Source organism: Gallus gallus, chromosome 9, assembly GCF_016699485.2.
Source record: "Gallus gallus isolate bGalGal1 chromosome 9, bGalGal1.mat.broiler.GRCg7b, whole genome shotgun sequence".
Lineage (NCBI taxonomy): Eukaryota > Metazoa > Chordata > Aves > Galliformes > Phasianidae > Gallus > Gallus gallus.
In genome coordinates, this window is record NC_052540.1 from 19213053 (window position 1) to 19229489 (window position 16437).

At 53.9% G+C, this 16437-nt stretch overlaps 1 protein-coding gene across 8 annotated transcripts in view; it reads left to right on the forward strand.

Moving 5' to 3' along the window:
- The first annotated feature begins 458 nt into the window (after nt 1-458).
- Nucleotides 459-16437, forward strand: part of PLD1 (phospholipase D1) — a 47729-nt gene continuing 31750 nt past the window's right edge. For 3 of the 8 annotated variants that reach the window (XM_015291714.4, XM_015291711.4, XM_422793.8), the window contains exon 1: nt 8332-8475. The gene's annotated coding sequence lies outside the window, so the exon portion shown is untranslated. Of the gene's footprint in view, nt 606-1114; nt 1326-8331; nt 9024-11406; nt 14165-16437 lie in introns of those variants that run through there. The other 5 variants (XM_025153470.3, XM_046898603.1, XM_046898600.1 and 2 more) reach the window with 4 other exon arrangements.

Consider the following 16437-nt stretch of genomic DNA (forward strand, 5'->3'; position numbering starts at 1 on the left):
AGCACACAGACCTCTGATACCTCTTCCTCAAAAAGCTGCCATTTCAGCAAACACATTCGTGACGTTGAGGATGCATAGGAAATAATCAGCTAGCAGCTGTACCTGGCCGTGCCCTTCCACTTCCTCCCAGCTTGTTCTTCGAAAGCCTGCCAGGATCAGGTTTGCACCGTAGAGAAAAGAGAGAGGAGAAAGTAAAAATAACACAAAGCAAAGCTGCCCCATCAGAATATTTGTGGAAGATTTGAAATAGCAACACGCTGTTGGTTGGTTTTCTTTTTTTTTTTTCCCCCAGCAATTCGCAATTCTAGCTATTCAGATATTCTCTGCCTTTAAAACAAAACCCGGCAGATGAACTCGTTGTGTGGGGCTGCGGAAAGGGGAGGCCACGAGCTGCCAGCGCTTTGGCGTTTCGGTGCAGCTCTGGGTGACGTGGGGAGCAGGAAGCACTGCTGTGAGCCACAGCAAGCGATGCTGGGCAGCTGCGAGCTGTGTCTCCACGCCTGCTTCCCCCACTGCGGGCCGGCAGCCCCAGGAGCAGCCGTGGCCATTGGGAGAGCCTACGGATTTGGGAAGAAGCGTCTTTTTGGCCAACACAGAAAGTACGGGTAAGTGGCGGTCCTTTGCATAGCGATCTGCCTGGACGGACACGGGTATGAATGGCACGGCTCAAAGCAAATAGCAGCCCTTGTTGTCCCATCTCCAAAACCTTGGGTGTGCTCAGCTGGCGGGTGCAGCCCTGTGTCACGAGCTGCGTCCAACCCAGCAGCACGGAAGCGTGCATTGCTCAGTGGTGTGTGCAAGGGGCTGTGCCCTGCACAGCTGGGCTGCTGGGCAACACAGCGTGGCTCAGGTGTGCGTGCCTTCCGTGCACAGAGGGCACAGCAGGGGGATCTGGCACCCCACGTCTGCTTCTGTTTGGAGGTTTAATGACTGATACCCATAAGGCTGTATGCAACTGGCTGTTCTGTTTGCATTCTTCATATATATATATATGTATTTAATAGTTTTCAAGAGGCTGTGATGGGGCACTGCTTGCCAGCTGAGGCAGCACAAAATTCTGGTGAAATGCAAAAGTGCTGAGTGCTTTTCCTTCAACCTTTTCCTCCATTAACAGAGGCCCTGCTGGATTAGCCGGGTAAATAGGCGTTGCTGCACCCTTTGGTAAATACCGGGCAGCTCAGCACCTCACTCCTGGGCTTCAGATAAACACCTGTGTCAGGTATTTCCCTGAAAAAGGAAACTCTGTGCCATTGTATCCTGTGGGTTCCTTTGCTGAGCACACTGCAGTCTTCCCAGTGCCCTCCCGGTGTCTGTGCCTCACCGAGGTGAGTACGAACAGAACTGCATGCACTGTGCTGGGGTGTGTGTGGCCTCTGTGCCCCTCCAGCTGTTGTTTCCTTTTTCACCTTTTCTTCCTTCTTTTCAGTTTTCATTCTGTGAAAAAGCTTCTTTTACTCAAACTGTACAAAATGGCCGGGGCTCTCCAAAAAGAGGAAAAAGAAGAATAGGGGGTGATGCAACTGCTTTTAGTGAAGTGCTTGAGCAAACTGGAAGCAGCGTGTTGGCGAGTTGGGACTGATGCCTGCTTTATCTTGCATTTAAAACTCTGGAATGGCAACACACGGCACTCGGCCTTTTTGCATGTGTGCTCGCCAAAGGGTAAAATACCTTCTTTGAGCCTAGCTTGATGCTTCCTCACAGATTTTCAGTACAGCTGAAAGAAAACAACATCTGTGCAGCTTGTTCCTGTTGGAGGTGGCACCCACCCCAGCCTGGGTTTTTCTCCCCCCTTGCTCTTCGGAGCAGCGGTTGCTTTGCAGCATGGGAGCAGCCTGCTGCTGCTGCTGGACGATTTCTGCTCAGCTCAGAGCCTGTGCCACTGTGCCTCGGGACTGCTCTGCTAAAGGGGATGGAGCCACTCGGTGGCTCTGGGTGACGCTGCCCTGGGCTTGGTGCTGCAGCAGGGCAACAGCTGGGGCATCCCTGTGCCCCCTGCCCTTTCTCACATCCTAGTGAGGGTCTGGGTCGGGTCAGCTGTGAGCTTTATGTATGGAATGGAGGACACCGGTTTCAGGATGTTCTCACTCAATGGGAGTGCACTCAAGAGCAAAAACTGAGGGCTGCCTGCTGCTCAGTCCCAGCTGCCAGCACTGCGCACACCCACAGTGAGTCACCCAGAGCTGGGGCTGCTGGGGAGACACTGCAACAAAACCTGAGCTGAAAGGTCCCCGGGAATCCCGGTGCAAGCATGTAGATACTAAGTGCAACAGGGCAGTGTTCCAACAGGAACGTCTGGGTCTGAGAAGTTTTGAAACAGGGTGGGGATAAAAAAAGAAGGAACAAAAGAAAAGCAGCCGCCTTCCTCGTGGCTGTGCCTGGGCAGCTCTGCGTGCGAATTCAAAGCGTTTGGGATGGGAAGTGACATCTGCTTTGTCTGACCACCTCCCCACCAAGCGTGGCCGCCATTTTTCGGTATGAAAGCTGGACTCCTGGTCATCCATTCTGCCCTGCTGTGCAAAGCAAGACTCAGGGTTTGTAGGGTCCTTGAGCAAGCATAGCTTTCAGGAGGAAAAACCCCAGTCTTTAGGGGAGGTGTTGTCAGTGGGGGTGATTCCAGCTCACCTTTGGCAGCTGGATGGGTCAGGATCTGCAGGTGCACTCTGACGCTCGGCCTGTCCTGATAGCAACCAGAGGGCTGAGGGGATGCCCACGTGCAAGCAGTGTTTTTTGCATGTGTTTAATTAAAGCAGAAGCAAAAGAAATGAATGGGGAAACGTGGGCAGGGCGTGCTCCAGAGAGAGCAGCGCATACACCGGGTCACTGTTATGCAAGGAAAGAGAGAGATAAACCTGATAAAATCAACTTACGTGATGCAATGACTCGCACACTTCCTATCCTTTCTTTGAAACCTGCGTTACAAATAAGACTCTGAGGAAAAAGAAGTGGGAACTTAACTCAGAAACTCGTTGGTTTTACTGACCCAGGCAGAAATGATTCACAGTGCAGGCGTGTGAGCAGCACGACCTGGTGGGCAGGGCAGGCACAGAACCTGTGCTCAAACTGGACAAAATGCTTGCAGCGATTCTCATTACAGCACACCCATCTGGACCCCAAATGAGCAACCACTGCCCCTGGCAGAGGCCTCGCCAAGCAGAGTGGGGCGGGTGGTGGATGTGCTGGTGTGGGCTGAGCCACAGGAACAGCCGTGGTCTTTTCAGAAGGAGAAGCACAGCAGTGCACACCCATGCCTGTCACAGGGCAGACTTGCTCCTTTCCGTGGCTTGCTGCTGCAAGTACACTTTATGCCACACAAAGGCCTCTTCTCAGGAGCTCTGAATGGTAGTTCTGAACTATTGACAAGCTTGGAGTTAACAAAACAGGCTCTTCTTTTTTCTTCTGTAAGTATAATAAATAGAAATGTACTATGATAAAGACTCGGTGGAACATAATGTGTTGTTACACGAGGAAATGTGGATAAATTTGTTCCCAGACAACAGCAACAAAGGGATGCTGCAGGGAACGCCTCACAGTGATGGGGTCTGAGCAGAGAGAGGAAATTAGGTCCTGTGCCTGGGAGAGGCTTTGTGAGTGAGGAGCACATCTGAAACGTGCTGGTTTGGGGCTAATTGGGCACGAATAACTATACGGAGTAACACCGCAGCAGGAGAGGGCACTAGGGGTCACCACTGCCTTATCTGTGCCATCTTAAATCAGGAATAAGATAAATGACACAAAAGACACCAAATCCAGGCTACGCTTTTTTTCTCTTTCTTTCTCCCTTTCTTTCTTTCCTTTCTTTCTTTCCTTTCTTACCTTTCTTTCTTTCCTACCTTTTTCCTTTTTTTTCCCTTTTTCCTTTTTTTTCCCTTTTTCCTTTTTTTTCCCTTTTTCCTTTTTTTCCCTTTTTCCTTTTTTCCCTTTTTCCTTTTTTCCCTTTTTCCTTTTTTTCCCTTTTTCCTTTTTTTCCCTTTTTCCTTTTTTTCCCTTTTTCCTTTTTTTCCCTTTTTCCTTTTTTTCCCTTTTTCCTTTTTTTTCCTTTTTCCTTTTTCCTTTTTTTTTTTCCTTTTTCCTGTAGGCTGGACAGCTTGCATTTTACTTTTTCTTTTTTCTCTGCTCCAGGCTGCCTGCCTTCTGCCAGTCAGCACCTTGAAGGCTGTAGGATGCATCCAGGGAGGATGCTCCAGGAGCAGAGGAGCTGCACGCAAACCCCTTCTGTGCAGCTCCCATTCACTCAGAGCAGGGGTTGGGCAGATGGCCTGTGCCAAGTCAGGCAGAGTCACATCGCAGCCTTGGCGTGCTTCTGCAAGAACTGATTGCTGCAATGAATGGCACCCTTGTAGTCCAGAGGGTACCTCCTGACACGTTTTGCTCTGCCCCACCAGTAATCCCATGTGTGGAGCTCTTTGTCCCCTGCTGTCCCACCACAGATAAGGATCCCCAGTTGTCGCACAGCCGCCTCTCACATCTGTGCCGGGAGGGGGATCTGTGCCTGGGCTGTGAGCAGAAATGCAAATCCTCTTTTCTGATGTCTGGAAGTAACCATCGGTGTGGGCTGACTGTATTGTCTGAGTTTTGGAATCGTGCTTTTTAGGGCGGGACGCAAGGTGTGTGGGGAGAAAGGCTGATTTTACCGAGGAGGGTGATGTGTCCGGATGGTGCCCTGGGGTCGGATGGGTGTTTATGGCACACAGGAGAACACGGGCACAGATATACACTCTTGGGCCAGCACTGCGATGATGGAGCTGCCTGGAGAGCATTATTTTGATGGCAGGTTCTGGTGAAACGTGGGGACTTTGGCCAGCCCAGTGCTTATGGGGCCGAGAGATGGCACCTGCAGAGCCAGGTTAATATCAGCCAGGTACACGTGTTCTGTGGTCGTGCCTTCATCCAAAGGTGGGGGAGTTCTCTGGCTCCCTATTTTAGGGTTTTATGTAACTCCCAGCTTATATAAGCCTTTGTCTGTTAACGAAACAGGTGGAGCATATCTTGCGTAGATTCGTCGCTGAAGAAACACTCATTACTTAACTCTTACTCAAGTGCTCGTTACATACTCTAAGAATATTTGTTAGTTCCTTTCTAGCTGCCAATAAGAACGTTCCTCCTTGACAACCTGCTATGGATGAATGATAAAACGTGTAATTCACCCATTTAATGAACTACATCTCAGAATACATTAGAAACAATGCTACTGATGTAGACAAGGGAAAACCAAGGCATCCCCCAGACGCTGGCCTTGGGCTGCATCTTGCTTGCCTTTGGGCAGGGGCAGTTTGGGGGTGCTGGTAGGGGAGGAAGGATGGTTTGGCCTCACAGGGAACGGAGGGGCAGCCTGAGATCCTGGGCTGGATAGGACCATGACAATTATTTTTGGATGGACTGGCTGAGCTCACTCAAACCTGCCATTCCTGCTATCGCTCAGCTTTAAATAGCAAGCCAGCGCGCATCTCCGCTTAGCACCATATGAGCCGGTTTGCACTCTCCTTCCCCCAGACGCTGTTGGCTCACCGACGTGCCTGGCGCTGCTCGGAGCTCAGAGCAGCACTGCACAGCACAGCAGCTCCACTTCCAGCACCTGGGCCTGGCCCTGCGGCCACATGAGGGCATCCTGGCACCCACATGGCCCTGCACGGCCCCAGAGCAAGTTGGCAAGTTTTTTCCCCTTTCATTCACTCTTCTCCCTTGAGAGGAAAAAAATATATACCCAGACAGCGAGAGCTTTGTTTTTGTTTCCATGGGAATTCTGCGAGAAGGGGAAGGTGTGAAAGCAAACTGAAATATCCTGGCCAAGCGCGATCGTGCTCAGCGCCTGGGCAGCCACAGAGCCATCTCACAGCAACCCAACCTGGGGTCTGCAATCCCCTGGCTGGGATGGGGCTGTGGGAGCTGCGGTGCCACGGGGAGTGCCACAGTGCAGGAATTGGCCGTGAGACACGACTACAGCTCCCAGGAGGCAGCGTGGCACGGCACAGTGCCCGACTTCCTCCTCTGCCTCTTCCTCCCTGGGGGTGGCAGCCGCTTCCCTGGGAAGATATGGGAGGAGGGAAGCAGCGCAGAGGAGAGCCGCTCTCCCCGCTGCAAGAATGCTGTTTGAGAGCTTGCAGGAGCCAATGGCAGCTTTCTTCTACCGCATGCTGCTTCCCTGTCCTTGAGAGCAGTGCTTGGCACGGCTCTGGGAGCACCGCTGGCCTCTGCGCCTCCTCTCTCCCGTGCTTGGCCACCACAGTGCCCAGGGGTGAGGCTGGAGCACAGGGCTTTGTGTAAAAGAAATGAATCAATAAAATCTCCATTTCTTCCCCTTCAGCTGTAGGGCTGCATTTGCTGTGCAGCAGCATGGGCTGCCAGCAGTGCCCAGAAATCCCTTCTGCAGATGCCTCTGTGTGTGTTATGCATCCCAAGTCCTTCGGTGCTTCCTTCTTGAAGAAGAGGAAAAATGTGACTAAATCACAGCTGAAAAAAATAATCACATTAAAAATAACCCTGACATTGTCCCTAACATCCCCACCCTGGTTTTCCAGAGCCCAGTGGCGTGGCTCCCTGTGTGACACCATGCAGTGTGCTCACCTTGGATAAGCACACGTGGGAAGCGCCCTTGGAGAGCTGCACAGGCGGTTCTGGAGGCTGAAAGTCAATGGGAGCAGAGAACAAAGGAACCCCCAGCCCTGCCTGCTCTGCAGTCACCCAGCAGCACTGTTTTGTCAGGGCTCGAGGTATTTGACGAGGCATGTGCCACTCATCCGCTCTGTGCGCTGCCTCTGGGTCAGGGAAGCTGATGGGAATGGTGCTCGGGATGGGAGAAGTGTGGTACGTAGGTGCCATAGTGCTCACCAAGAGGTTTGTAAGTAAGCCTAACCTAAAGATGCATTAACCGAGTTCTACATGAATTCATTAAGATCTCCCAGAACTCAGCTAGTCAGATGTGGGCATGATGTGTGCTGTCCCCTGGGCTGGAGATGCCCACTCTCTCCAACCAGGGCTGGGAGCAGGCATGGTCCAGGCAGCTGTAGGGTCAGCAGGGGAGCCTGAGCAGGTGGCAGAGATGGGGCATCCCCTGCAGGCAGTGCCCTGAGAGGTGTTCCCCCATCTGCCCTCCAACACTTCCCACCCCATGTTGCCATGAGCAATGTGAGGTAGTGTGTCCAGGCTTTGCCTGTGCTTTAGAACCAGATGGGGATGTCATTACCACAGGGTGACTTTCCATCCTTTCCATTTCCCTCGTTCTTTGCTTCTGAGTTCCCTCTGCTCGTCTCCAATGCTTTTCCGACGCTGAGTGCTACAGATGCCCGTGCTGTACCTCTGCCTGACACCACCTGCACTCACAGCTCCCCGTGATGCTGAGCGGAGCAGTGCTGGAGCTCAGCACCGACAGAAGCCGTGTCGCAGTGCTGCTGGGAACCCAGCTCAGATGGGCCAGTCTGATTTTAGGCATGAAGGGCATCACCCACGCTGTTCTCAGCGAGCCACCAGTCAGCCAAGACAGGGGAAACCCGCTTCAAACAGGCTGAGCTGACGTGGGGCTGCTTAAAAAAATGAAATAAACCCTTTAAGGAGGAAAACTATCATTACATCCATACTGAAACCTTAGCATAGGGACCAAAGTGGGTGCACTGAGTTCCCTGGGACAGGTCACCATGATGGCCCCGTGTGGCTGCAGCGGTGGAGGCTGTGGCACTGCAGAGGTTTGGGAATGCTCCCATCACCCCAGCACAGCTGTCAGAGCAGCTCAACGTGTGGAGGGCTTTGCTTTTCCATTTGCCAGTTCAGTGCTTTTCTATCTGTCTCTTCCCCCCAAATCTGCTTCTCTGCCTATTCTGAAGTGCTTTGAGAGCGCGTATGGGGAGCAGCATGAAAAATGCAGCATCTGCGTACTGCTCAGATACAGATACTATGTGACCGTAATTATTAAGCTGTCTCACGCTAAAAACACCGTTGCCTGCGTATTTAACTCCTTGTTCATTTGCTCCGGCTTTCTCGCTTGCTCCCCTAGCCAGGGGTACCCGCTGGGCGGCCAGCCGCCTTATTCCTACTGCAGCAACCCAGAGGGCACGGGAGGGGAAGGCGCGTCCTCCCGGCGGAGCTGCGCTCGGTGTTACCCCCAGCGTGCAGCAAATCTCTGCTTGGAAAATGCAAACTTTCTCCCCCCGCTAAACGAGCGCTCCTCGCTTATTACTCTTCCCTCGACCGCGGCGCGCCCTGCCCCGCGATGAGCCACAACCTCCTCCTCCCCCCGCTCCTCCTTCCTCCCTTCCTGCGCTGTCCCACGCCCGCTGCTGTCGGGGAGGGGTTTCCCGCAGCCCGCCCCGCTCATAGGCTGGAGGCGGCCGGTCCGGAGCTGGGGCCGGCGTTGGGGTGCAGCGGGGCGAAGTACGGCCCGGCCCCGCCGCTCGGGGACGGGACGGCACAGCTCGGCACAGCTCAGCCCGGGACGGGACGAGCGCTCTCGGCGCCATGGAGCGACCGTTGCCCCGGGGGCAGGAGGTGGGTGCGGTGCGGAGCGGCGCGGCGCGGCGGGCGGCTCGCCCTGCATTTCCTTTCCTGCCGGTGCGGGGAGGGGAAGCGTTAGGGGTTGCACTCGCGGCGTTTATTTGCGAGCTCTCCTCGCGCTGTGCTGGGAGCAAACTTCGCTCCCGGGAGGTGCCGCCCGCGCCGCGGTGCGCGCTTGGGATGCCTCGCTGCTGCTGCTGCTGCTGCTGCTGCTGCTGCGCGCTCCGTAGCTCCGTGCCGGGCGGGGGTCGGGGCGGTGTCCCGCGGGCACCCCGGCACCCCGTGTGCTGCCCCGCTCCGCCCGAGGGCCGAGACCCGACGGCCTCCCTGCGACGGCCCCGCTCGGCACCCCGGGAGCCTTCTCCACTTCTCGCCCTTTGTCTTTATTTGGCGTGATGCTTCCTCGCTTTGAGAGGTTGCTGCCGGAGATCCGGAGCCCCGAACGCCTGAGAGCTGCCCTGCGCGGTTGGTTACTCCAGCAGCGATCCTGCCGCGTGCCCGGGGCGCTGCGCCGTGCGTTACCGTCCGCGTCCTGCCTCGAGGTGAACGCGCGGTGCCTCAAGCGTTGGGTGGATGTTTTGGGCAGACCGCGTTTCCCTACGGTCCTATCCCCGACAGCGGGCACAGCCGTGTTAATGTGACATTCCTCGGAAGAGGGACGGCACCGCAGCGCTGCAACAAGCACTGTTTTGGTACGGTGTTACGTTTCCCAGCTGCTTCCTTTTGCTACTCGGAGAGTGGGAACGCCGTTTCAGGAGTCTTTAATTGCTCAAAAATGAGTCCGTGGCACCTGGCAGCGTGAGCTCATGCTGATGGCTCACAGGTGTTTTTTGGGGCTGCAGCTCTGCCCCGGCGCTCGGGATGCTCATGGCAGCCTCAGCCCTGGCCTGGAGTTTGGGAAGCCCTGGGCTGCCCTTCCCTGTCTTTCAGAGCTGCAGACGGTCCTTCTGTCAAGGTGTAACTTTTCTGCTTGGGTTTCTCACTGCAACACCTGTCTGCACGCTTAATTTTGTCCGGGTACATAACATCCTCCTTTTTGATCATTACTGCAAATGGGCGTTCAGGCTGTGGTCCTGCTGGAAAGGACCCACTTGAGTGATTTTGGGGGGTTTCTGTGCTCAGAAGCTGTTGCTATGACAGGAGAAGGCAGTGTCCCATGAGCTCCTGCAGATCCAGAAGTCTCCTGAGATCAGAACTGCAGTTTCCTTCAGCTGCTGAAGATCCAAATAGAGTTAGAAACAAAGAAAACGAAAGCAGGATGAACCTCGCTGGTGACTTCGCTCTTTCAGGAAGCATCCTGAAATCACATGTCTGAACGAGAAAGTTGCACTGCTTTTCTTAATAGCCATTGTAAGGGCTTGTGTCAGCTTGATGTTGTTATTCCCTGTCATTGGTGAAGTGCTCTTTAGACCGCAGGTGTGGCTGCAGCAGGGGAAGGATCCCATGTTTTACAGCAGGGCTGTTCTCCAGCAGTGATTTGGGAAACGTCTTCGTGCACGGAGGAAGTGTGGCTGTGCCTCACGTAGTTACGAGCTGAACTTGGCTGGGTACACATATTCCCTCCCTGGAAATGGGTTTAAAGCAAGTTAGCAGATCTTCAGGGAAGGAAGTATCAGGGGAACACGCTCGCTGCTGGCTCTGCCACCATTTTATTCCCGAGGAATAGCGTCATAAAGCGGGTATCGGTCGTGGGGGTTCCCACAGGCTTCTGGGTTTGTCCTCCTTGAGGGAAACCCTCACTTGAGCCCTCGGCTTGAGTTGCTGTGGGTGTCAGTTTGATGGAGTGGCCGATGCAGGAGCACCAGGAGCAGAGCACGGCCTCACCTTGCTCCTACTGTGCGTGGGATGGCCTGTGTTGTGTCCTGTGCTCTTGGGGCTGTCTGATGGACGTCACGTTTCCATCCTTTTTCCCTTCCGTTCCCCAAACCCTGCCCACCCCTCTTTGCACAAAAAAGAAGGCTGGTATGGTTTGTTGTTTCAGTCTGTGGTCAAGTTTTCCCATCACATACAGATGCATATTATTTTAACAGGTATTTGGTCCGGCAGCCTGGAGGGGGGCAGGAGGGAAGAAAGAGTTGGGGGGGAGGATAGCTCTGTTCCCAGTGTTTCTCTCCCAAACAAGCACCGTGCTGCTCTCCCACCCACATGGCACAGGGAGCCCAGAGCAGTGGGAGGCAGCTGGTGTCTGGGGGTAGCAGACACGTGTCCCTTCCCTGCTCTCACGCCTGGGGGAGCAAGAAGAGGCAGACTTGTGGATTTACAGGTGGGGCTGGTGCTCAGTGCTCCCACAGAGAGAGAGAGGGCTCAAAATGCAGGTTTGTAATGCCAAGATAAGATGGCTATGCCTGGGGATGTGGTGGAGTCACCGTCCCTGGAGGTGTTCTTGACCTGTGGGGATGTGGCTCTGAGAGACATAGTCAGTAGGCATGGGGGAATGGCTTGGGGTTGGACTTGAGGATCTTAGATGTCTTTTCTAACCTTAATGATCCTACAGTCTTGAGGTCTTATCAGGCTCATGTGCCTGAAAACGTGTCAAAGAGTGGGACTAGATGGGGATATTGCTGATTACAGCCCCATGGATGTGGTGGCATCTCCCTGATGAGTGTCCTGTGGCTGCATGGAGTCACGTTGGGCATATGTGGTGTCCACAGCACACTGCTCTCCACTTGGTTGCATTTCTGCAGCCTTAGAACTCTCCGTCTGTGCTATGGGGGCACTGTACTGACCATACTGAGCCCAGCAAATGAAACAATGCTTCCCCTCTGACAGCAAGGCAGCCAGTTGGCGTTCGTTATCTTTGTGCAAGAACAGTGTCTTGTCCTCCATCCTTTCTTCTTGGCAGAGGAGGTGTAGCTAACAGAAGAAATGGTCCACAGCCCAAAGGAGTGGGCTGTGTAGGGAGAAAGAGTGCAGTAAGGAGGCAATGCAGTGCTGGGAAGGCAGTTAGCAGAAGAGAAAGTGCACAGCACGCAGCCATGTTGCAGTGGGGACGGGGCGCTCCGGCACCACGCAGCGACACAGAGGGCCCTATGAGGCAGACAATATCCCACAGATCAGCTCTGTGACACGCTCTGTCCAAGTCTGTGCAAGTGGATGATTCACATCCAGTTGTTGTTTCTACTTATCTCGTTGGGCAGGAACTTGCTTTTCTGCACTCCCCGTGCCTCAGGGCACACGGGTCATGGACACGGCACGGAGCTGCTCCACCAACACGTCTCCAGAAGGGTTCACCTTTTTAAACTGGAATGCTTCTTTCACTTCCTCCCCCCCCTCCCCCAACACAGCTCCTGTTGTGAGCGTCTGCTCTGCATCGTCTCTTTCTATCTGAGTGAGGCACAGTTACACGGCGCGGTTGGCCGCTCTGCATGAAGCATACAGACGTGCCCAGGTCTCCGTTGCAGTCAAAGGAAGATGGGAGCGACTCAGAGAGTAGGCAGTGCCTACTGTGTCCTTTCAGAGGGAAATATTTTGGTCTCCCGTTCCGCTTTTCCTAAATGTCTATTCCTGTAGCCCCAGGGAGATGCCTTACAGTGTGTTTTTCCATGACAGAAGTTCCCAGCAAACTGATATTTTTTGCAGGGGTCCCACCCAGCTGTGAGCCCTCCCAGTGCGGAGTAGCAGTGAGTCACGGTGCCTTCAAGTGTGTGTGGTGCGACGGATCCCAAGACATTTTGGCAGCAATTGTGGCAAATGAGCCGTTTTGTTCGCTGGCAGAAAGCACCAGAGATGGGAGTGCTGTCTGAGCCCTGGCAGGGTGCTTTTTTCCCCCAAAAAACCGATCGCTTTTCTTCCTGCCAAGCAGCCTTTCTTCTCTTTTCTTTTTCTTTTTTTTTTAATGTGCAAAAAGAATGTAACTGTCTGCAGAAACCTCCTGGAGAGCATCACTGCACCGGGAGGCTGGGATGGAAAACAGGGGGAAGAACACGATTAACCTGGGGCTGATGGTGGGCAGGTTTCCATCTCGCACTGAGCTCGGAGGGCTCAGCTTGCAGGTCATAACCTTGGGGCTCTGATGGCTTCTAGGAAGGGCCATAAGGTGATGGGGATCTGCGGGCATCCCGTGTGCTGTGCTGGGGTTCGGCAGCATCTCCCAGTGCCTGCACCATCGTGATGGGGAGAGGGAAGGGAGCAAAAGAAATCCGAGGCGTCTGTTTTGTTCTAAGGAAGCTGTCGGTGTTGCTGCTGTGTGTAAATGAGCTGTGCTGCATACATTTGCAGGCATTCCGTTGTATTTAAGAAAGAAACACAGGGGAGCTCTTTCTGATATTCCCTTCCTGCAAGTTCCTTCTTTCTATGTGGCAGTTTTCTGCTGAGTTTGCCTCTTTCTGAGCTTAGTTCCTCAGGTGCTGACCCAAAAGCTGAGCAAGCAGTGCTGATGTGATCCCCACATAGAACCAAACTGTCCTGCAGCACAGTTTCCTGCAGGCAATGACCCAGCAAAGCACCTTTGGATACTTCCGTGTGTGATTTCCAACTGTGCTGTGAGCAAAGAAAAGCTGTGCCGCTGCTCACTGGGAGCCAGAGGATGAGCAGAGCTATTGGAGATCGATCCCTTTGCACTCAGCCACACATCAGTGGCAGCAGGCACAGGAATGCCATTACACTGAGCCCGGAGCAGCTGCCCTCGCTGTGCCCGGCTCCGGGTGTCTGCTACGTGCAGCTCGGAGTGTTTGCATTCCTCTGCTGGGTCCCAAACCCTCCTGCAGACGGGGCCCCCCAAATTCTCTACGGTCTGGAAGACCCAGAATAGCCTCGGGAGATGTATGGGATGTATAGGTTGAGATAGTGGAAATATGTCCTGCATTTGTATGACGTGTTTGGCTATATATAAGGGTACAGAAATGCACACCGTCCCCACTCAGCGGTCCCGGTCGCCTCTGCTCATTGTCACTCTGTGATCCTTTGCGTCATGCTGTCTTCCTGGCAAGCTTTCCAGATGTAGGATTTCTATACAGCTGATACACTGTGCCAAGAGCTGTGTGTCTGCCAATGCTCCCAAGCGCTGCACCTCTCATCCCTGCGCCAGGAATCCAAACCATGGGCCAACAGCCAGGTGACAGCCAGCGTTAGTCACTGATGCGCACCTAATGGTCAGCTTCCTGGTGGAGGAGGCGCTGCCCGAGGTGGGGCACGGGACGTGCATTCCTGTGATCGCCAGCAAAGGCTGAAACACAGCTCCAACAGCGAGAGCATCCCAGGGGTTGGGAAACTGCTGCGGCTCAGGGCTGGCCCTGGGTGCGTGCATCAGCGTGAGCTCAGCAGCGATGCTCCCCTGCAAGCACCACGGTGATGTTTTCCCTTCGTGTCACCGCTTAGAGAAGCAAATAAAAGGAGTCCTTGGGAAAGGCCGGGCTCCCAGCCGTAGGACAGAGTGCTGAGCGGGGGTCTGAGCAGACATCCATGCTACTGATGGGAACTGCCATCCCCTGCTGCTGGGGCTCCCAGCACTGAGCGTCCCCATGGTGTGCTCCTGGCTTGGCAGCAGTCCTGGCAGGGAAGAGCTGCAGAGATCGATAGCGGAGAGGCAAGAGGCTGTGCTGCAGTCATTAGTGCGGGAAGTGCTAATTAACTCCTGCTTTTAGAGGTATTTATTGCTGATAAATGTAAGGAGATTCGCTGTCAGAGAATAATTGTTTTGGAAGCTGTTTTGAAATATTTTGCTTTTCTTGGGACTGGGCCAGAGGTAAGTAGTGTCGACTGGGACCATGCCTGAATATGCTGTTTGCTGTTGACTTGAGTTCGTGTTTCGGTCCTTCTCCAGCTCCGGTTTATCGACCCAGGATGGCAGCCATGCCTTATTTCTTGTTCAGTGATGCGGGAGGGCGTGCAGGCAAACAAAACCAACGTGTGCCTGTTTTGCTCCGTACGGGGATGTGGTTTGGAGCACAGATGTTCCCAGGTGCTCTGCGGGGCTCCGGCACCTGCTGGGGAGTTGGGATGGCAGCACTGCTCTGTGCCGGGTGTGGATCCAGGGCTGCCAGCACACAAACACCCCCTGCAGGGAACTCCTGTGAGCTGAGGGCATTTTTCCATGGAGGTGTGGTCCGAAACTGAATTCAAGTTTAAAATATGAGAAATTGGGCAATGTTTACATGGAGAACCTTTCATCTCTAGGCAGAGCCAGCAGCTGCTGAGGGCACCGTGCGTAGGATTTCCTTGGCACGCAGCCCGGGCTCTCGGTGCCTGCATCTTCTATCCCCACTTTACTGCCCTGCCCCAGTCCAAGCCGAGCTGTGCAGCATTGCACAGGGAGGTGTGCAGGGGCAGAGCTGGCTGCGGGACAGAGGCCATTGCACGCAACCCTGCCCCAAGGTCTCTGTGCAGGGGGGGGATGTCGTGAGAACTGAGGTCAGGGCAGTGCTCAGGGATTCACGTTCCTCACCCCGGGGTGGGAGTTGAGAGAGCATCAGCAGGAAGTGCCTGTTTTTACTGGAAGTGCTTTCTCCTTCCCAAATGGGGGCTGTCCCAGTTTCCTATGTTTGCGTGGTGCTCATCAGTTTCTGAGCTTGTTGCAGTTCCACCATGGTGGCTGCAAAAGCACAAATCCGGGCTGACTTCATTTCTAATTCATTTTGTCCTATTCCCCACCCTTCTGTGATTTGCACTACCACTGGATCCTCCATATAATTGCCTCCTCCAAAGCTGGCAATACCAGCAGGTTCTGCTGCCCATCCTTAGCCCTGTGCTGCAGCCCTCCTGCTCTGCTGTTGCCGGGGATGTGTTCCCAGCCAGCCTTGCACCCAGCAGCCTGCATGTTAACCCAGGCACGTTGCTCAGCTCACCCCTGAGCATGTACGAGGTGTCTGCACACAGGGCTGAGCACAGCCTGATGGAGCAGATTGCAGAGCTGTACCCAGTTGGGCACTCTGTACCTTCCATTAGCTCAGCTGCTGCTCAGGCTCCTGGGGCTTTGGCTGGGCTATAGCAAGGCTCATTTCTCCTCTGAAGCCCATAATCTGCCTCTAATCTCTAGGGCAGCGTCTTGCTGCTGGGGCTGACTCAGGTCCGACCGTGCCAGCTGTGGAAACAACTTTAGCTTTTAAAAAAAACCTAATAATAAAGAAATAAATCCTTAAGTTACGCAGCCGTACTGTGGTTCTGGGCAAATAGGCATTGCCACCCAGGTTAATTGTTCATCCATTAAGCACCTGGGTCAGCTGATGTGAGGAGAGGAGCACGGCTGTACCTGGCACGGCGGGGAGGGGAGGATGCACACCCAGCCCCATGCACTCCCACCTGCATGGGCTTCGTCCAGCACCAGCCGTGTGGGGTTTGGGTGCTGCCTTCCTGCCAGGGTAAATCGTGGCATGGCTCCTGCAGGGCACTCGAGTCGGGCTTTGTGCAAACCTCTTCTTTGGGAACGTGCTGTAGGTTTTGGTGAAGCGAGAACACCTCTTCCATGGATGGACCCATGGACGGAAGAGGTCTGTGGGTGGGTTTGTGTTATTTGGGCAGGCCTCTTGTGTGACTCCTGCAGTGGGCTGGTGCTGTGTCTACTCCTACAGCACGGGAGCTCACTTGCTGGGAGACGACCCAGTTTGTCCTGATTTTAGTCAAATGGGCATTTTTTGTTGTGATGATTTTACCACAGTTTGGGCCTGGTGTGGTATTGGCCTTACGCAATAATAAAATTATGTGCTTTTATTCCAAGGGAAAACAACAAAAAGAGTGTTCTCTCTGGTAAAACGTTACATTATTTCCTAATTACAGCATGCCCAGCTTGCTCTGTGGAGCTCACTCACCAACAACTGCAGTGTTCTTTGCAGAACTTAACATCAGAAGTGTTGCAAATGTTTTTAAAGAGCTCATTCTTTCACACTGCTTCTTTCACAGAAGCAGAAATGCTCTGGCTTCTGGGGAGTGTTGCCACGCTGTCCTGCCCGTATTTTTTCAGCAGTGCTGCCAAGCTGTGACATTTATTGCTCAGCAGAACAAAGGCCAAGGAGACCTTTTTGG